At 44.6% G+C, this 20,367-nt stretch overlaps 1 protein-coding gene across 2 annotated transcripts in view; it reads left to right on the forward strand.

Moving 5' to 3' along the window:
• The first annotated feature begins 1,720 nt into the window (after nt 1–1,720).
• Nucleotides 1,721–20,367, forward strand: part of LOC135546581 (glycerophosphodiester phosphodiesterase domain-containing protein 5-like) — a 115,836-nt gene continuing 97,189 nt past the window's right edge. For both annotated transcript variants that reach the window (XM_064975138.1, XM_064975139.1), the window contains exon 1: nt 1,721–2,061. The gene's annotated coding sequence lies outside the window, so the exon portion shown is untranslated. The remainder of the gene's footprint in view (nt 2,062–20,367) is intronic.

Raw genomic sequence — 20,367 nt, forward strand, 5'->3', positions numbered from 1 at the left:
TTAATTGAGTTCACATTTTGGCACTTTAAAATAATTGTAATAATCTTGTTGTGGCTTTAATATAACCCTGAGGTTAGTTCTGATTGGACTCCTATTCTCATTATCTGTCTTCTAAATATAGACTTCATATTTTATTATTATTTATTCATACTAATTAATCTGTTTATTTTCCTATTTATATAAACATACGGATTAAAGACGTCAAAGCTGTAAACGTTCACAATGAGACTAATCCCATGCCATTCTACACATAGCCACTGGATGGTGGTCAAAACAAATAAACGCCTTGTCTGATCTGAAGTTCAAAGTTTTGAACTGATGGAGACAACACTTTGTAATAAGTCTTTGTAATGTTGATCCAATTGGAGGAGAAGGTCAGTCAAGGAACCTTGGATCCTCTCCTCTAATGCATTTTGAGAAAGAGGGCAGGGGAGAATATGCAAGGAATTAAGGAAAGACGATTGAAAAAGAGCACAGTTCTCCATCACCTGAGCAAGCTGTTACATCCTAATTTGACCTTGCTTCACACACCTTCACCTGTACAAAGACCCCAGTCTGTGATGGCCCCAGTACCTCTATCACCCAGCCACCCTTCCTGCTGCTTGGCCTTTTGGAGGAGAGATGTACAGAATCATCAAACCAGCTGGAGCCTCTGACTAATGCCTGCCTAGGGAGAGCAGGGGTCTGCTACTCTGCTGCTACTCCCTCACACATCAAATGTCACAGGAAGTAGTCCAAACACCATGCTGCCTCCCCTCCTATGTGCATCCGCACGCTCCCAGCCTGGAAGTGGAGCCCTGTGTGAGTGTGTGTGTGCGCGTGGGTGTGTGTGTTTGAAATGTAGATGGATGATCCGCTGGCTGTCATGCATCATTTCATATGAAGAGATTAATTGGACTTAAATCATTAATTTTCCATTACTTCCATCCGTGGGTTGTTCACTCTCTTGCTAATTGAGAATGACAAAGTATAAATGAACCAGATGGATGCATAAAGGATCTACACTACTACAGTACTAAAATTATGTTCAATCATTTTGGGTGCCAACCATAAAATTGCACTTGTACATGTCCTGACAACAATCACTGTGCAATTCTCATTCAAGGTTCTCCCTCTGTCAAATTCAATTGACGTCAGAATTTTCTGTTTGCTTAGTGATACATAGAAATAGATATTTATTTATTTAGCTTATTAGCACCTGATATTACACTAAAAGAATGTGGGGTCCAACAAGGGTTCTTCTAAGATCCTAAAAGTTCCTTGAAGAACTTGAAGAACTTAAAAAAAACATCTGTATAATTGCTTTTTTTTGGATTCACACACTTCAGCATCCCACAATCTGAATAAATGTTCATGGCTGTAGTGACAGATTCAGATTTGTGACAGCAGTGGTGTTCCTGTTCCTCTAGTCTACTGGGTGGTGTTGACTGTCCACCAACAGTCTCAACTTGTTTTAACACTTTTTCTTTATTAGATTGCTATTGAGTCAGTGATGCTTTTGGCCGTGCCCCATCAGACCCACTATATATAGCATTTTACTGTGTGTATGATGTGGGTTATGGACCTATATCTGATTACTTTTACATGATCATTACCTCATCCTTTGTTTTTCAGCCTTTTCAGGATTCTTAGAATGGGAGACGTCGCGTGCCGGGAAGATGGGTGACGCTCTTTTGCTTTAAAATCAAATCTACAACTCCGCCCACTGGTAGTCAGTCGATTGATTTTCTCTGCCGGTGTTCATAGGCAAGGCTTGCATTAACCTCAGAAGACTCTAACCTTGGAATATTTAATGAGAAAACGAAGTTAAACGGATACACACTTCAATGTAGCAAAACCCCACGAGGTTGAATTTAGTAGAATAACTCTGGGTCGAATGGTTTTCCTTTATTGTGACAGGACACATTTCCTTTTGACAACATTTGGTGGCCACCCACCTCAACACGTTTGACGCAGACAGCAGCCCATTTGTCGCGTGGTGTGAGGACAGTTGGTCTGAGGACTTGGTAAAATATTCCTACAACTTCACATGGGAGAAAAAGCCTGAAATAATTGATAAAGGTAAGTTATGTCATATTCAAGCGATTATCTGAGCAGTTGAAGTAAGTGGGTGCCATGTCATGGTATCAAAGTAGTTTTTTGTTGAAAAGGAACACAAAACGGTGGTTATTTACCTTTTGTGACAAAGTAACCTACCTATTTGTTCATTCACCTAGCAGAAGTTGTTGCATTTTTATTTCTGTAAATGTAGTAACTTCAGAAGCTCACATGCATGGCACGCTTAATCATGAAATATTAATTAATTCACACCTCGAATTAACCTAATAGGCTACAAAGGACACGCCCGTGTATGTGAGACAGCCTATGGTTGGAAAACCCTAACTGTATTGGGAGAAAATACGACTATATTTAACTAAGGATGTATTATTTATCTATTTATAGGCTACACACCACCTCAGACAACCAGCCTATACAGGCATTTTCATATGTCCAATTTACAGACAAATAAATCTGGCATCAATGGCAGTAAGTTTCACTATTCTTGAACATGCAGGTTTGTTTCACTTCCAGATCTATGAATGTATGAAGCAGCAGTAGTACATAGTCAAAAGGGGGCTGTTATTCTAATGCACATACCCTAATTCACATGCATCTCTGAATTCTGGTATGGCATCGGCGGCCCTCCCATTTGGGCGTTGGGGCGGTGCTCCACTTGTAAATGCAACCCCCTTCCCCTCCACACACACTTATGATTATTATTTTTAAATTTTATTTATTTAAATATACCATTTCATGGATTTTGTTTTAAATGTGTACCTGGTCCCTGGTTTGATTCCAGGCTGTATCCCATCCAGCTGTGAGTATGAGTCCCATACGGCGGTGCACAATTGGCCCTGCGTTGGCCGGGGTAGGCTGTCATTATAGATAAGAATTGTTCTTAACTGACTTGCCTAGTTAAATAAAGGTTAAATAAAAAATAGGCTCTCTTGTCACGCTCGCTCTAGTCTCCCTCCCAATATTTATCTCGCACCATACGGCTTACTTTCGCACGACTAGATCTGCTCTATCAGGTACAGATGGCGCTAAAGTAAAAAGCTAATTGTAATGAACTTGTAAATAAATAATCATAACAGTCATGGAAGCCTGGGAACTGATAAACCAGACCTCTACATCCAACTAACTAGAACACTACCTAGAACCTTCTCATGGCAGATCCGGTAGGACAAAAAAGCAAGACTGTGGTTTGTTTCCCCCCATGTTGTTCATCAGGTTCAAATGTAGCTATGTGACAGGGCGACATCAAATAAAATCATATTTATTTATATAGCCATTGTACATCAGCTGATATCTCAAAGTGCTGTACAGAAACCCAAAAAACAGCAAGCAATGCAGGTGTAGAAGCACGGTGGTTAGGAAAAACTCCCTAGAAAGGCCAAAACCTAGGAAGAAACCTAGAGAGGAACCAGGCTATGTGGGGTGGCCAGTCCTCTTCTGGCTGTGCCGGGTAGAGATTATAACAGAACATGGCCAAGATGTTCAAATGTTCATCAATGACCAGCATGGTCGAATAATAATAAGGCAGAACAGTTGAAACTGGAGCAGCAGCACGGCCAGGTGGACTGGGGACAGCAAGGAGTCATCATGTCAGGTAGTCCTGGGGCATGGTCCTAGGGCTCAGGTCCTCCGAGGGAGAGAATTAGAGAACGCACACTTAGATTCACACAGGACACCGAATTGGACAGAAGTACTCCAGATATAACAAACTGACCCCAGCCCCCCGACACATAAACTACTGCAGCATAAATACTGGAGGCTGAGACAGGAGGGGTCAGGAGACACTGTGGCCCCATCCGAGGACACCTCCGGACAGGGCCAAACAGGAAGGATATAACCCCACCCACTTTGCCAAAGCACAGCCCCCACACCACTAGAGGGATATCTTCAACCACCAACTTACCATCCTGAGACAAAGCTGAGTATAGCCCGCAAAGACATGTTGTGTGGACTACAACTGTATTAAACCGGGTGTATAACAAAGCATGATAAAAATGAATTGGGCAGCTACAGTAATTTTGAGAAGCAGAAATATTAGTTTGGCTTATTTTATTACTTTTTAATTTTTAATAATTAACCAGTTGATCTACCATTGATAAGCGGCTAGCTAGTTGGTAGCTTGCTAGCTCCCATGCCAATTTCATGTCTTTCAAAACTAATATCTGACTAACTCTGACATTTTGAAGTTATTTCAAGATGAAAGTTAACTGGCTAGTGCATCATGCTTTGCGACATTGTTAGCTAGTTAGATGTGTGTTCACTTATTGCATTTGCATGGTTGTTGCGTTCTACCTAGTGCACTCGTTTGCTGGCTGCTCGTTCTAAATAGTATAATCTAATCTGTTCAAAACAGTGGCAGAATGTGCTGCAGTGAGCGTTTTGGTTTTTGACAAGCAAAAGTGAAATGGGTGTATTTATGCTGTTGTTCAAATGCACAGATTTCTTTGAGAAGATACATAAAGCAACTACGAGTAGTTCAAAAACTTGGCATCATATTTCTGTCCTGCTGCTTTGTTGACAACTCCAACCACTTCGTGCCCTGAGTATTCAGCCAATCAGCGGCCTTCACTGATGTATGGCGAATTTCAAAATGCATAAAAACAAACTGCAGATATGTACACAGAGGAAATCATAAATAAGGTCGTGTGAACCTGCCATTACTAAGTGGAAAAAGCAGATTTTTTTTTTAAGGTATGCTATTAAAAAAATATATATATTTATTATTATGTCACCTTTATTTAACCAGGTAGGCCAGTTGAGAACAAGTTGCCATTTACAACTGCGACCTGGCCAAGATAAAAGCCAAGCAGTGCGACACAAACAACACAGAGTTATACATGGAATAAACACGTATAGTCAATAACACAATATAAAAAATCTTTATACAGTGTGTGCAAATGAGGCAAGATTAGGGAGGTAAGGCAATAAATAGGCCGTACTGGCGAATTAATTACAATTTAGCAATTAAACACTGGAGTGAGAGATGTGCAGAAGATGAATGTGCAAGTAGAGAACCTGGGGTTCAATGGAACAAAAAACAATATGGTGATGAGGTAGTTGGACGGGCTATTTACGGATGGGATATTTACAGGTGCAATGATCTGTGAGCTGCTCTGACAGCTGATGCTTAAAGTTAGTGAGGGAGATGAGTCTCCAGCTTCAGTGATTAAAAAAAAAAAAAGTATTTTATTTTATTTTTTTGCAATGCGTTCCAGTCATTGGCAGCAGAGAACTGGAAGGAAAGGCAGGCAAAGGAAGAATTTGCTTTGGGGTGACCAGTGAAATATACCTGCTGGAGCGCGTGCTACGGGTGGGTGCTGCTATGGTGACCAGTGAGCTGAGAATAGGCGGGGCTTTACCTACCAACGACTTATAGATGACCTGGAGAAAGTGGGTTTGGCAACGAATATGAAGCAAGGGCCAGCCAACGAGAGCATACAGGTCGTAGTGGTGGGTAGTATATGGGGCTTTGGTTACAAAACGGATGGAACTGTGATAGACTGTATCCAATTTGCCGAGTAGAGTGTTGGAGAATATTTTGTAAATGACATCACCAAAGTCAAGGATCGGTAGGATAGTCAGTTTTATGAGGGTATGTTTGGCAGCATGAGTGAAGGATGCTTTGTTGCGAAATAGGAAGCCGATTCTAGATTGAATTTTGGATTGGAGATGCTTAATGTGAGTCTGGAAGGAGAGTTTACAGTCTAACCAGACACCTAGAATATATGGTCAACTACAAATCCCTAAAGTCAGAACCGTCCAGAGTAGTGATGCTGGATAAGCGGGCAGGTGCGGGCAGCGATTGGTTGATGAGCATGCATTTGGTTTTACTTGTATTTAAGAGCAGTTGGAGGCCACAGAAGGAGAGTTGTATGCCATTGAAGCTCATCTGGAGGTTAGTTAACACACTGTCCAAAGAAAGGCCAGAAGTATACAGAATGGTGTCGTCTGCTATCTATGCTCTGTCAAAAATGCTATCAACTTTGAGTGACGTGTGTTGTGGGGCAATGCATTTTACATTGGCATCAAAAACCTGAGTGGTGAGTGTCAATCTCTCTACACTCTGATGTAGACAGACTCGATGTCTTGTATTATTGGTGAGTGTGAACTTAAAAACATCAGTCATCATAGATATTGGTGTCTAAATGCTGAAATTTGACTTTTTATGGAGAATGCCGCATTATTGCAGCAGTCTGGCTTGGACAGGCACAGGAAAATGGACTAGAACATTCCATGGAATGCACTTGTGTCCTCAACAGTTATTCTTATTATGTGTTTCATGTGTACACACCAAACACTGATTGGGGTGCCCACAGCCTACTCCTTGACTACATTACATTACATTTAAGTCATTTAGCAGACGCTCTAGAGGTTGAGTCAGTTTCACAGTAATTGATTCTGAGGAAGAGAGTATCATTCTCACTGTTAACCTATTTATAAATGGCTCATAATACAAATGTTAAGATGACATGAAATGTTACGTGATGGACTCTAATATCTGGAACCTTTTCTTAGACTATTTATGTTTATGTATTTCGAGCATAAGCTGTGTCCATTTGCACTGGTGCGGTTCTCAACATTTCTTTGTCTAAGAATATCATGCAGCCCATCTTGCTTGCTTAATTGCTCTTGGGTGCATAAACTGCCAGAGGAATGTTTATTCCATAAATGGTGACATCGTTTTTTTTAATAGCCAGTGTGTGTTCCTTGAGAAAGGCAACAGTCAAGATCTGCTGTTGGTCTTACATCTATAATAAGAGCTTCTATCACTAAGGCTGCATGTAAACTGCATGTTTAGCAGTCGAGATGAGATGGCAGTGTGGTATTATCCTAATTAACATGTGGGAGCGGAAGATGGTGAGCGAGCCTATTATTACAGCCTGTCCCGTGGGAGTTAAGCCCTCCACCACCTATCCTCTCTCTGACACCCTACCTCCAGTAAAGACACACCCTCTTTCTGTCCCCCCCATGTATCCTGGTGTGATGAGTAGGCCTAATGTAAGGACGGGGTAACTGCATGCCTAACCACACCACTTTAGCACTACCACTGGAGGACAATAATGTGGTATGGGAGCGTCAGTACCACTGCTAGACTGGGGATTTGAAATTCTCACCTTATGTATAGTCCTTTCAATCATATGACTTCTATCTTTGGTTTTTGTATAAAGGCAAACAGCCTGTCTTAAGGCGTCCACTCGCTTCCCAAACGAAACCGTTCGGAAGAGTTCATGCATATACAGTTAAAGTCGGAAATTTATATACACTTAGGTTGGAGTCATTAACTTGTTTTTCAACCACTCCACAAATTTCTTGTTAACAAACTATAGTTTTGGCAAATCGGTTAGGACATCTACTTTGTGCATGACACAAGTCATTTTACCAACAATTGTTTACAGACAGATTATTTCACTTAAAAATCACGATCACAATTCCAGTGGGTCAGAAGTTTACATACACGAAGTTGACTGTGCATTTAAACAGCTTGGACAATTCCAGAAAACGATGTCATGACTTTAGAACCTTCTGATAGGCTAATTGACATAATTTGAGTCAATTGGAGGTCTACCTGTTGATGTATTTCAAGGCCTACCTTCAAACTCAGTGCCTCTTTGCTTGACATCCTGGGAAAATGAAAAGAAATCAGCCAAAACTTCAGACAAAAATTGTAGACCTCCACAAGTCTGGTTCATCCTTGGGAGCAATTTCCAAATGCCTGAAGGTACCACGTTCATCTGTACAAACAATAGTACGCATGTATAAACACCATGGGACAACGCAGCCGTCATACCACTCAGGAAAGAGATGTGTTCTGTCTCCTAGAGATGAACATACTTTGGTGCGAGAACTGCATATCAATCCCAGAACAACTGGACAATGACCCCAAGCATTCTTCCAAAGTTGTGGCAAAATGTCTTAACCTCTAGTGACACCCCATCTTCCTATTCATGAAAATCACAAGTGAAATATAATGGAACACAGCTTAGCCTTTTGTTAATCACCCTGTCATCTCAGATTTTCAAAATATGCTTTACAGCCAACGATAGACAAGCATTTGTGTAAGTTTATCATAGCCTAGCATAGCATTATGCCTTGCTAGCAGCAGGCAAACTTGTCACGGAAATCATAAAAGCAATCAAATTAAATCGTTTACCTTTTGAACTTCGGATGTTTTCACTCACGAGACTCCCAGGTAGACAGCCAAAGTTTTTAGCTTCGTTTGTTCTTCACGTTTGGCTGAGAAATCGCTCGGAAATTGCGGTCACTGCAACGCCAAAAAATATTCCCTATTAGCTCCATAATATCGAAAGAAACATGGCAAACGTTGTATAGAATCCATCCTCAAGGTGTTTTTCTAATATCTATTCGATAATATATCAGTCAGGACAATTCGTTTTTCACTCGGACCGATTGGAGTAATGGCTACCTCTGTATTTTATGCGAGAATCTCTCTCGGAGCCACTATGTGACCACTTACGCAATGTGGCTGCCTACGGCTATTCTTCAACAGAAATGCGTAAAACTACGTCACAATGCTGTAGACACCTTGGGGAATACGTAGAAAGTGTAAGCTCGTTGATGGTACATTCACAGCTGAATAGGAAGTCATTGGAACGCAGCGCTTTCAAAACCTGGGGCACTTCCGGATTGGATTTTTCTCATGCTTTCGCCTGCAACATCAGTTCTGTTATACTCACAGACAATATCTTTACAGTTTTGGAATCGTTAGTGTTTTCTATCCAAAGCTGTTAATTATATGCATATTCTAGCATCATTTCCTGACAAAATAATCCTGTTTAAAACGGGAATGTTTTTTTTCCAAAAATGAAAATACTGCCCCCTAACACCAACAGGTTTTAAGGACAACAAAGTCAAGGTATTGGAGTGGCCATCGCAATGCCCTGACCACAATCCTATAGACAATTTGTGGGCAGAACAATTGTTGCCCACAAATTGTCTATAGGATTGAGGTCAGGGCATTGTGATGGCCACTCCAGTAAGGAAGCCAACAAACCTGACTCCGTTACACCAGCTCTGTCATGAGGAATGGGCCAAAATTCACCCAACATATTGTGGGAAGCTTGTGGAAGGCTTCCTGAAATGTTTGACCCAAGTTAAACAATTTAAAAGCAATGCTACCAAATACTAATTGAGTGTATGTAAACTTCTGACCCACTGGGAATGTGATGAAAAAAATAAATAAAAGCTGAAAATATTTTATTATTCTGACATTTCACATTCTTAAAATAAACTGGTGGTCTGACTGACCTAAGACAACAAATTTTTACTGGGATTAAATGTCACGAATTGTGAAACGGAGTTTAAATGTATTTGGCTAAGGTGTATGTAAACTTCCGACTTCAACTGTATTATGACAACATTTTGAGACATTTGTTCGTTTTGTACTCCGGTAAGTTTATTTTATTTATTATTATTATTTTTTTGGCTGTTCAGGCACTTTTTTCTCGAGGCAAGCTGAAGTCTATGCCCCTTCATCGGTGATTGGTTAACAGTAGGGATTCTTCAATAAAGTATTTGCTGATGACTTGTTTTCATGCACATTTTTTTCATTGAGAAATACTGCACCAAGCATCTTATATGTAAAATTTCTCAACTAAGATCTCCTTGGCAAGAACTGCAAAATTAATCAAACCAAATGTTATTTGTCACATGTGCCAAATACAGCTGTAGACCTTACTGAGAAATGCTTACTCATAAGCACTTAACCAACAATGCAGTTCAAGAAATAGAGTTAAGAAAATATTTACAAAATAAACTAAAGTAAAAAGTAACAGAATAACGAGGCTATATACAGGGGGTACCGGTACCGAGTCAATGTGCGCGGATATGGTCACAAATTCTACCGAAGTCGATACCTATAGCATCGAATAGTCCCCGCGATATGCAACTGTTCAGGGAAGTCAGGAACCAATACACGCAGTCAGTCAGGAAAGCTAAGGCCAGCTTCTTCAGGCAGAAATTTGCATCCTGTAGCTCCAACTCCAAAAAGTTCTGGGACACTGTGAGGTCCATGGAGAACAAGAGCACCTCCTCCCAGCTGCCCACTGCACTGAGGCTAGGTAACACGGTCACCACCGATAAATCCATGATTATCGAAAACTTCAACAAGCATTTCTCAACGGCTGGCCATGCCTTCTGCCTGGCTACTCCAATCCTCGGCCAACAGCTCCGCCCCCCCGCAGCTACTCGCCCAAGCCTCTCCAGGTTCTCCTTTACCCAAATCCAGATAGCAGATGTTCTGAAAGAGCTGCAAAACCTGGACCTGTACAAATCAGCTGGGCTTGACAATCTGGACCCTCTATTTCTGAAACTATCCGCCGCCATTGTCGCAACCCCTATTACCAGCCTGTTCAACCTCTCTTTCATATCGTCTGAGATCCCCAAGGATTGGCAATCTGCCGCAGTCATCCCCCTCTTCAAAGGGGGAGACACCCTGGACCCAAACTGTTACAGACCTATATCCATCCTACCCTGCCTATCTAAGGTCTTCGAAAGCCAAGTCAACAAACAGGTCACTGACCATCTCGAATCCCACCGTACCTTCTCCGCTGTGCAATCTGGTTTCCGAGCTGGTCACGGGTGCACCTCAGCCACGCTCAAGGTACTAAACAATATCATAACGGCCATCGATAAAAGACACTACTGTGCAGCCGTCTTCATCGACCTTGCCAAGGCTTTCGACTCTGTCAATCACCATATTCTTATCGGCAGACTCAGTAGCCTTGGTTTTTCTGATGACTGCCTTGCCTGGTTCACCAACTACTTTGCAGACAGGGTGCATTGTGTCAAATCGGAGGGCATGCTGTCCGGTCCTCTGGCAGTCTCTATGGGGGTGCCACAGGGTTCAATTCTTGGGCCGACTCTTTTCTCTGTATATATCAATGATGTTGCTCTTGCTGCGGGCGATTCCCTGATCCACCTCTACGCAGACGACACCATTCTATATACTTCCGTCCCGTCCTTGGACACTGTGCTATCTAACCTCCAAACGAGCTTCAATGCCATACAACACTCCTTCCGTGGCCTCCAACTGCTCTTAAACGCTAGTAAAACCAAATGCATGCTTTTCAACCGTTCGCTGCCTGCACCCGCACGCCTGACTAGTATCACCACCCTGGATGGTTCCGACCTTGAATATGTGGACATCTATAAGTACCTAGGTGTCTGGTTAGTCTGTAAACTCTCCTTCCAGACTCATATCAAACATCTCCAATCGAAAATCAAATCTAGAGTCGGCTTTCTATTCTGCAACGAAGACTCCTTCACTCACGCCGCCACACTTACCCTAGTAAAACTGACTATCCTACCGATCCTCTACTTCGGCGACGTCATCTACAAAATAGCTTCCAACACTCTACTCAGCAAACTGGATGCAGTTTATCACAGTGCCATCCGTTTTGTAACTAAAGCACCTTATACCACCCACCACTGCGACTTGTATGCTCTAGTCGGCTGGCCCTCGCTACATATTTGTCGCCAGACCCACTGGTTCCAGGTCATCTACAAGTCCATGCTAGGTAAAGCTCCGCCTTATCTCAGTTCACTGGTCACGATGGCAACACCCACCCGTAGCACGCGCTCCAGCAGGTGTATCTCACTGATCATCCCTAAAGCCAACACCTCATTTGGCCGCCTTTCATTCCAGTACTCTGCTGCCTGTGACTGGAACGAATTGCAAAAATCGCTGAAGTTGGAGACTTTTATCTCCCTCACCAACTTCAAACATCTGCTATCTGAGCAGCTAACCGATCGCTGCAGCTGTACATAGTCTTATCGGTAAATAGCCCACCCAATTTTACCTACCTCATCCCCATACTGTTTTCATTTATTTACTTTTCTGCTCTTTTGCACACCAATATCTCTACCTGTACATGACCATCTGATCATTTATCACTCCAGTGTTATTCTGCAAAATTGTAATTATTTGCCTACCTCCTCATGCCTTTTGCACACAATGTATATAGACTCTTTTTTTCCCCTACTGTGTTATTGACTTGTTTATTGTTTACTCCATGTGTCACTGTTGTCTGTTCACACTGCTATGCTTTATCTTGGCCAGGTCGCAGTTGCAAATGAGAACTTGTTCTCAACTAGCCTACCTGGTTAAATAAAGTTTGCCTTGTTCAGGCGGTGGTCGATGTCGCCGGTCTTCTAGCCATCGCCAATCCATTTGTTTTGTCTCATTTTTCCACACGCCTGGTTCTCATTTCCCTCATTATGTGTTGTGTATTTAACCTTCTGTTTCCCCCCATGTATTTGTGTGGTATTGTTTCTGTTTCATGTATGCACACATGTCTGGTTGCGCTGGGTTATCTCAACCCGTATTGTATTTCGTGTTTTTGTTGTGCCGTGTACTTTTGGTTCGCTGAAATAAAAGGCTCCGTTTGTTACACACTATCTGCTCTCCTGCGCCTGACTCCCTTGCAGCCATTTACACATACCTGACAGAATACCACACCCATTATGGAGTCAGCAGAAGCAGGTCCCTATGGTAGCAGAGTTGAGGAGCACGTCCAGGAGCACACGGCGTTGATTCACCATCTCGGCACCGCCGTAGACTGCTTCGTTCAGACGATGGATCGCTGGGAGAGACAGGGAGGTCCTCCAGTACCTCCCCCAGCACAACAGGGGTCCTCACTACTCCTGTACCCGGTCTCACCCTTCCTGGAGAGTATGATGTGACGGCGGCACGGTGCCAGGGCTTCCTGCTACAGCTGGATCTCTACCTTGGCACCGTTTATCCAGCTCCCTCGGGAAGGAAGAGTGTCCGCCCTCATCTCGTACCTCTCAGGGTGAGCTCTGGAGTGGGCCAACGCCGTGTGGGGAGAAGGAGATGCGGCGTTGGATGACTTCACGGAATTATGAATGAAGAATGACCACCCTCCTGAGGATAGAGCGGTGGGTGAACGTCTGTTCCACCTGAGGAAGGGGACGAGGAGTGCACAGGAGGTCTCACTGGAATTTTGGACCTTGGCCGCCGGAGCGGGATAGAATGACAGGGCTCTCATCGACCACTACCGTTGCAGCCTGCTTAAGGAAGTCTGTCAGGAGTTGGCCTGCACGGATACCACTCTTACCTTCGACCAGCTGGTGGACATGTCCATTCGGCTGGATAACCTGCTGGTCACCTGTGGACTCTTTCGATTCCTTTTCCCAGCACCACCGCTCTGGTGCCTGTGGAACTTGGAGGTGCTGTGCACAGGTACACCGGAGGCGGGGCTTTCACAGTGTACCATCTGTGGCTGCAGAGGTCACACTGCCAGTCGGTGCCGTGTTGGTTCCGCTAGGGTACGAGGCAGCAGGCAGGACACTCTGGTGTCACCTCAGGGTGAGAAGGCACCATTGTTGCACACATGTTTTTGTTTGTTACTTTTCCTGAGTTTTCTCGGCATAAGGTGCTCGTCGATTCAGGCGCGGCTGGGAATTTTATTGCCAGATCATTTTCCCATAATTTAGCGATTCCTCATCGTTCCCGTGGATGTGCCCTTCCCTGTTCACACCATAGATAGTCGACCATTAAGGTCAGGTTTGATTAGGGAGGTCACCGCTCCTTTGGGCATGGTGACGCAGGGGGGTCATACGGAGAGAATGATTCTTTCATTATTTACTCTCCTGTGTTTCCCGTGGTGCTGGGCCTACCCTGGTTAGTTTGTCATTACTCCACTGTTTCTTGGCCACAGAGGGCTCTCCCGGGATGGTCGCGAGAGTGTTCAGGTAGTTGTTTAGGGGTTTCCGTTGGTGCTACTACGGTGGATAGTCCAGACCAGGTCTCCACTGTGCGCATTCCCCCTGAATATGCCGATTTTGTTTATTTTTTTTTTTTTAAATTATTATTATTTTTTATTATTATTTATTTTATTTTTTTGGCTCTCGCCTTCTCCAAAAAGAAGGCGACTCAATTACCACCTCGTCGACGGGGCGTTTGTGCAGCGCCTACCAGGAGATCTATCGCACTTCCCAGGAGTCATGTGTATCCCCTCAAAGGAGGAGACGGAGGCTATGGAAACATATGTCTCCGAATCCCTGTGTCAGGGATATATTCGGTACTCCCCTTCCCCCGCCTCCTTGAGTTTATTTTCTGTGAAGGAGGGAGCTCTGCGCCCGTATATTGACTATCGGGGTCTGAATCAGATCACTGTGAGGTATAGTTACATGCTACCGCTCATAGCCACAGCGATTGAGTCAATGCACGGGGCGCGCTTCTTAACCAAACTAGATCTCAGGAGAGCTTATAATCTGGTGCGTATCCGGGAGGGAAATGACTGGAAGACTGCGTTCAGTACCACCTCTGGGCACTATGTCATGTCGTACGGGTTGATGAATGCTCCATCAGTCTCCCAAGCCTTTGTAGATGAGATTTTCAGGGACCTGCACAGGCAGGGTGTGGTGGTGTATATTGATGGCATTCTAATATACTCCGCTACACGCGCCGAGCATGCACAAGGTGCTTGGTTGACTTGGAGCATGACCTGTACACCAAGGCTAAGAAATGCCTGTTATTTCAACAGTCCATCTCCTTCATAGGGTATCGCATTTCCACATCAGGGGTGGAGATGGAGAGTGACCACATTGCAGCCGTGCGTAATTGGCCGACTCCCACCACGGTAAAGGAGGTGCAGCGGTTCTTAGGGTTTGACAACTACTACCGGAGATTTATCTGAGGTTTTGGTTAGGTAGCAGCTCCCATTACCTCACTGCTGAAGGGGGGCCCGGTGCGCTTGCAGTGGACAGCTGAGGCGGATAGTGCTTTTGGTCACCTGAGGGCTCTGTTTACCTCGGCTCTTGTGCTGGCTCATCCCGGATCCCTCTTTGGCGTTCATAGTGGAGGTGGATGCGTCCAATGCTGGGATAGGAGCTGTGCTCTCTCAGTGCTCGGGTACGCCACCGAAGCTCCGCCCCTGTGCCTTCTTCTCGAGGAAGCTCAGCCCCGGCGGAGCGAAACTATGATGTGGGGGACCGTGAGTTGTTGGCTGTTGTGAAAGCTTTGAAGGCTTGGAGACATTGGCTTGAGGGGGCTAAACACCCTTTTCTCATCTGGACTGAACACCGCAATCTGGAGTACATCCGGGCGGCGAGGAGACTGAACCCTTGCCAGGCAAGGTGGGCCATGTTTTTCACCCTTTCTTACAGACCAGGTTCCCAGAACGTGAAGGCAGATGCACTGTCCCGGCTGTATGACACAGAGGAGCAGCCCATGGATCCCACTCCCATACTCCCTGCCTGGTGGCGCCGGTAGTGTGGGAGCTGGACGCGGGCGTTGCGTACAGAGCCCCCTCCCCTCCAGTGTCCTGCTGGTTATCGGTACGTTCCGTTTGCTGTCCGTGATCGGCTGATCTTGGGCCCACACGTCACCCTCCTCTGGTCATCCAGGCATCGGTCGGATGGTGCGCTGTCTGACCGGGAACTACTGGTGGCCCACTTTGGCTATGGATGTGAGGGTTTATGTTTCCTCCTGCTCGGTGTGCGCCCAGTGTAAGGCTACCAGGCACCTACCCAGAGGTAAGTTACACCCCCTACCTGTTCCACAACGGCCATAGTCACACCTGTCGATCAATTTTCCTGACCGATCTTCCCCCATCACAGGGAAACACCACGATCCTGGTCATTGTGGATCGTTTCTCTAAGTCCTGCCGTCTCCTCCCTCTGCCCGATCTCCCTACGGCCCTACAGACTGCGGAGGCCTTGTTTACGCACGTCTTCCGGCACTACAGGGTGCCTGAGGATATAGTGTCTGATCGAGGTCCCCAGTTCACTTCAAGGGTCTGGGGGTCTTGGTCAGCCTTACCTCAGGTTTTCACCCGAGAGTAATGGGCAGGTGGAGAGAGTAAACCAGGATGTGGGTAGGTTTCTGGGGTCCTATTGCCAGGACCGGCCGGGGAGTGGGCAGCGTTCGTACCCAGAACAGCGTTCGTACTCACAACTTCTGCCGAAGTCGATGCCTCTCCTTGTTCAGGCGGTGTAAGGCGGTCGATGTCGCCGGTCTTCTAGCCACCGCTGATCCATTTTCCAGTTGTTTTGTCTCGTTTTTCCACACACCTGGTTCATCTCATTTCCCTTGTTATGTGTTGTGTATTTAACCCTCTTTTTCTCCCCATGTCTTTGTGTGGTATTGTTTATCTGTTTCATTATTGTATTTCGTGTTCGTTGGGCCGTGTACTTTTGGCTCGCCTAAATAAAAGGCTCTGTTTGCTACCTATGTGCTCTCCTGCGCCTGACTCCCTTGCAGCCATTTATGCATACCTGACAGATACAGGATATTCAAGGTCATTTGTACATGTAGGTAGGGGTAAAGTTACTATGCATAGATAATAAACCGCCAGTAGCAGCAGTGTAAAAACAAAGGGGGGGGGTCAATGTAAATAGTCCAGGAGCCCCTTTTATATTAATTGTTTAGCAGTCTTGTGGCTTTGGGGTAGAAGCTGTTAAGGAGCCTTTTGGTCCTAAAGCTTGTTGTGCGGTAGCAGAAAGAATGGTTGACTGTGACTGGAGACTTTGACTATTTTTTGGGCCTCTGGCACTGCCTAGTATATAGATCCTGGATGGCAGGAAGCTTGGCCCCTGTGACGCACTGGGCCATACGCACTACCATCTGTTGCGTCTTACGGTCAGATGCTGTGCACTTACCATACCAGGGTGGTGATGCAACCGGTCAGGATGCTCTCGATGGTGCAGCTGTAGAACCTTTTGAGGATCAGGGGACCCATGCCAATTTTTTTTTTAATTCTCCTGTCTTGCCCTCTTCACAACTATATTGGTGTGTTTGGACCGTGATAGTTCGTTCATGATGTGGGCACCAAGGAATTCGAAACGCTCGACCACAGCCCCGTCGATGTGAATGGGGGCCTGTTCGGACCTCCTTTTCCTGTAGTCCATGATCAGCTCCTTTGTCTTGCTCACATTAAGGGAGAGGTTGTTGGCACAACACCTCCCTGACCTCCCTATAGGCTGTCTCGTTGGTGATCAAGCCTACCACTGTTGTCGTCAGCGAAGTTAATGATGGTGTTGGAGTCGTAGGTAGTCAGGCAGTCGTGGGGGAACAGGGAGTACAGGAGGGGACTAAGCAAGCACCTCTGAGGGGCACTAGTGTTGAGGATCAGCGTGGCAGATGTTTTTGCCTACCCTTACCACCTGGGGCGGCCCGTCAGGAAGTCCAGGATCCAGTTGCAGAGGGAGGTGTTTAGTCCCAGGTTCCTTAGTTTAGTGATGAGCTATGAGGGCGTTATGGTGTTGAACGCTGAGCTGTAGTCAATGAACAGCATTCCCACATAGGTGTTCCTTTTGGCCAAGTGGGAATGGGCAGTGGGGCATGCGATTGATCTGTGGATGTGTTGAGGCGGTATGTGAGTTGAAGTGGGTCTATGGTTTCTGGGATGATGGTGATGTGAACCATGACCAGCCTTTCAAACCACAGTCAAACCACAGTCATTTAGGCAGGTTACCTTCATTTTCTTGTGCAAGGGACTATGGTGATCTGCTTGAAACATGTAGGTATTAGACTCAGTCAGGGAGAGGTTGAAAATGTCAGTGAAGACACTTGCCAGTTGGTGCATGCATGCTTTTGAGTACACGTCCTGGTAATCCGTCTGGACCTTGTGAATTTTGACCTGTTTAAAGATCTTGCTCACATCGGCTACATCTGGAACAGCTGGTGCTCAAATGCATGCTTCAGTGTTGCTTGCCTTGAATGCATGTAGCTTGTCTGGTGTCTTGCTGCATCACTGGGCAGCTCACGGCTGGGTTTCCCTTTTGTAAGTCCGTAATAGTTTGCAAGCCCTGCTACATTCAATGAGTGTCAGAGTTGGTGTAGTACGATTCAGTCTTAGTTTTGTATTGATGCTTTGCCTGTTTGGTGGTTCGTCTGAGGGCTGAGCGCAATTTCTTATAAGCACCCGGATTAGTGTCCCGCTCCTTGAAAGCGGCAGCTCTAGCCTTTCACTCGTTGCAAATGTTGCCTGTAATCCATGGTTTCTGGTAGGGGTATGTACTAGGAATGCATTTTTGTTAGATACCGATATACAATATTTTCCTTGCCAAAAACAACTATACTGATATTTTAATCATTCTAGTACAGTTAAATAGTTGAAATATATACACACACACTGACCAAAAAGTTATTTTGTCCACATTGTTTTACTAATCACTTACTTGCTGTGCTGTTTCGTTGTTAATTTGTTCTGTCTCAACCAGAATTTAATCACACAGTACATGTCAAGCCTTGAAGTTTCAGCTCTGTCTGTCTGTGGCCTCTCCTCCTCGGTGTGCAATTTTTTTTTTTTAGTGTTCTTTTCTATTTTGTTTAGCTGTGTCTTTTTTACGCAAACCCTGTTTCTTGTCTGCATCGAAGTAGCGGTCCTTGTACCTAGCATCGAGCATGGCGGCGACACCATAAAGTGGCTCCGAGAGAATGCCACCAAATCGCTTGTTCATAGCCTCAAGTACTTTTGCAAGTTTTAACCCCACGTTCTGTGTCGGCAGTTTTGTTGGGCAGGCATTTCAATGCCATTACTGATTGTATCACGTCTGCTGCGTACACAGTAGATGAGCTTATTTCTCAAGTGAGTTGTTCAAATGGAGCTTGGAGTGTATTCATGTTCTCAAATGCCATTGAAATGGCAGCAGTGGTATGAGAACCAGCACATTCTTGAGCATGCAATACTGCTTTCCTCAGTATGAAATCTTTATCGACCCACTGCTGTCAGATTCGGCATGCTCGTGGGGCTGACATCGCTGGTCCAAATGTCAGTCGTGAAGCTAATAGCAGTGACGTCCATAGCAAGTAGCTCAGGGATATGCGTTTCAACAATACTTTAACTCCAGTAGGGCAACATCTGGAAAAATAGCGCCTACTTGGCCGTGTGTACCGAGGCTTGACGTATTCGACCAGTCGGCAAAAGCCAACATCATCCACTACAGAGAATGGTTGATTGTTAAGAGCAATGAATTTCATTATCTTGGTGTTAATGGATTTTGCCTTTGAGGTGTTTCGCAGAAATGTTCTTACTCTTTCAAATGACTGCTCGACTTGAACTTTTTTAGTTGTTGGAAGTGTGTGCTTAGTGTTTTTCTGCTTTTGTTCTGTGTAGCACTGTATTTTCTTATCTACCTACATTATATAGGTAAGCACGTCAGCTTTGACATAAGTTTAACGCCGATGTGCAAAACTTAACATCGTGCTGATGTTGTCATTTTTAGCTAATATCGTCCAATTCCGATATGCTTACCGATTGCTATCTCGCATCCCTAATATGTATGTACGGTCACTGTGGGGAAGATGTCATCGATGCACTTATTGATGAATCCTCTGAGGTAGTATACTCCTCAATACCATTGGATGATTTCTTGAGTTTGAGGAAAGTGTATACTGGTTGCAGCATCTCAAAATGGACAAACGGTACTATTGCCTCTTTTCCCTCATTTTTCAAGTCAAGGTCTTTTTAAGGGAGTATGCGCACTAGCTGAGCGCACTAGCTGAGGCGTCAGCTGTACTGAAGCATGCTGATTCCTTTACTTGATTAGATCAGTAAGGATTTTACCCCGCTTATTGCTAGCAATTAAATCTTCTTTGAACATCATTGGCATAAGGGCTGGGAATTGCCAGGGACGATACGATATTATCACAATACGATATGTATTCCTATTCTCACGGTCATCTCAGTTTCTGTATGTATTGCGATTCGTTACTGATTCAGGTGTTTCGATGTTCCAAACATTTTGCTAACCAATCTGCTGCAGAAGGACAAAAGAGCCATAAAATGTTTGATCAGTCATGGAAATAAAAGTGCTGAAAACAAATTGGCTCCCTATTTCTGAAGATGGAGAAAAGGCTATGAAGTACAAAATACTGGAGATTTGGTGCCTGTATAGCAAACTAGCGCAAAAACTATATTTGAAATCGTCAATACAATATATTGTCAAAAATAATATCCTGACATGTATCTGTATAGATTCCCCCCCCCCCCCAATCGCTAATTGAGACTCAAAGCAAGAGGCACCCAATTATGTCATTTATACCCCCATGGTGAAAGGCAACACTAGTCTAACCATATGGTGAGTCAGAGCCAACAGTGTTCCTTCTCTTTGCGGACACAAATGTTTATCCTGTAAAACAAGTATGAAACGAACCTTCCAATGAATAAAAGAGTCAGTAGCGCCCCAGCTCTCTCTATATGGGAAAGGGATTTTCAAGGAGAAGGACTGCTTAACAGGCTGGGTTTGTCTGCCTGTCTGTCCCTGACTGTCTACCTCAACTCTGTGAGGAGAACGTCACCTGGCACAGATCAGTCCCCTGATAGA

Source organism: Oncorhynchus masou, chromosome 9 (assembly GCF_036934945.1).
Source record: "Oncorhynchus masou masou isolate Uvic2021 chromosome 9, UVic_Omas_1.1, whole genome shotgun sequence".
Taxonomy (NCBI): Eukaryota; Metazoa; Chordata; class Actinopteri; order Salmoniformes; family Salmonidae; genus Oncorhynchus; species Oncorhynchus masou.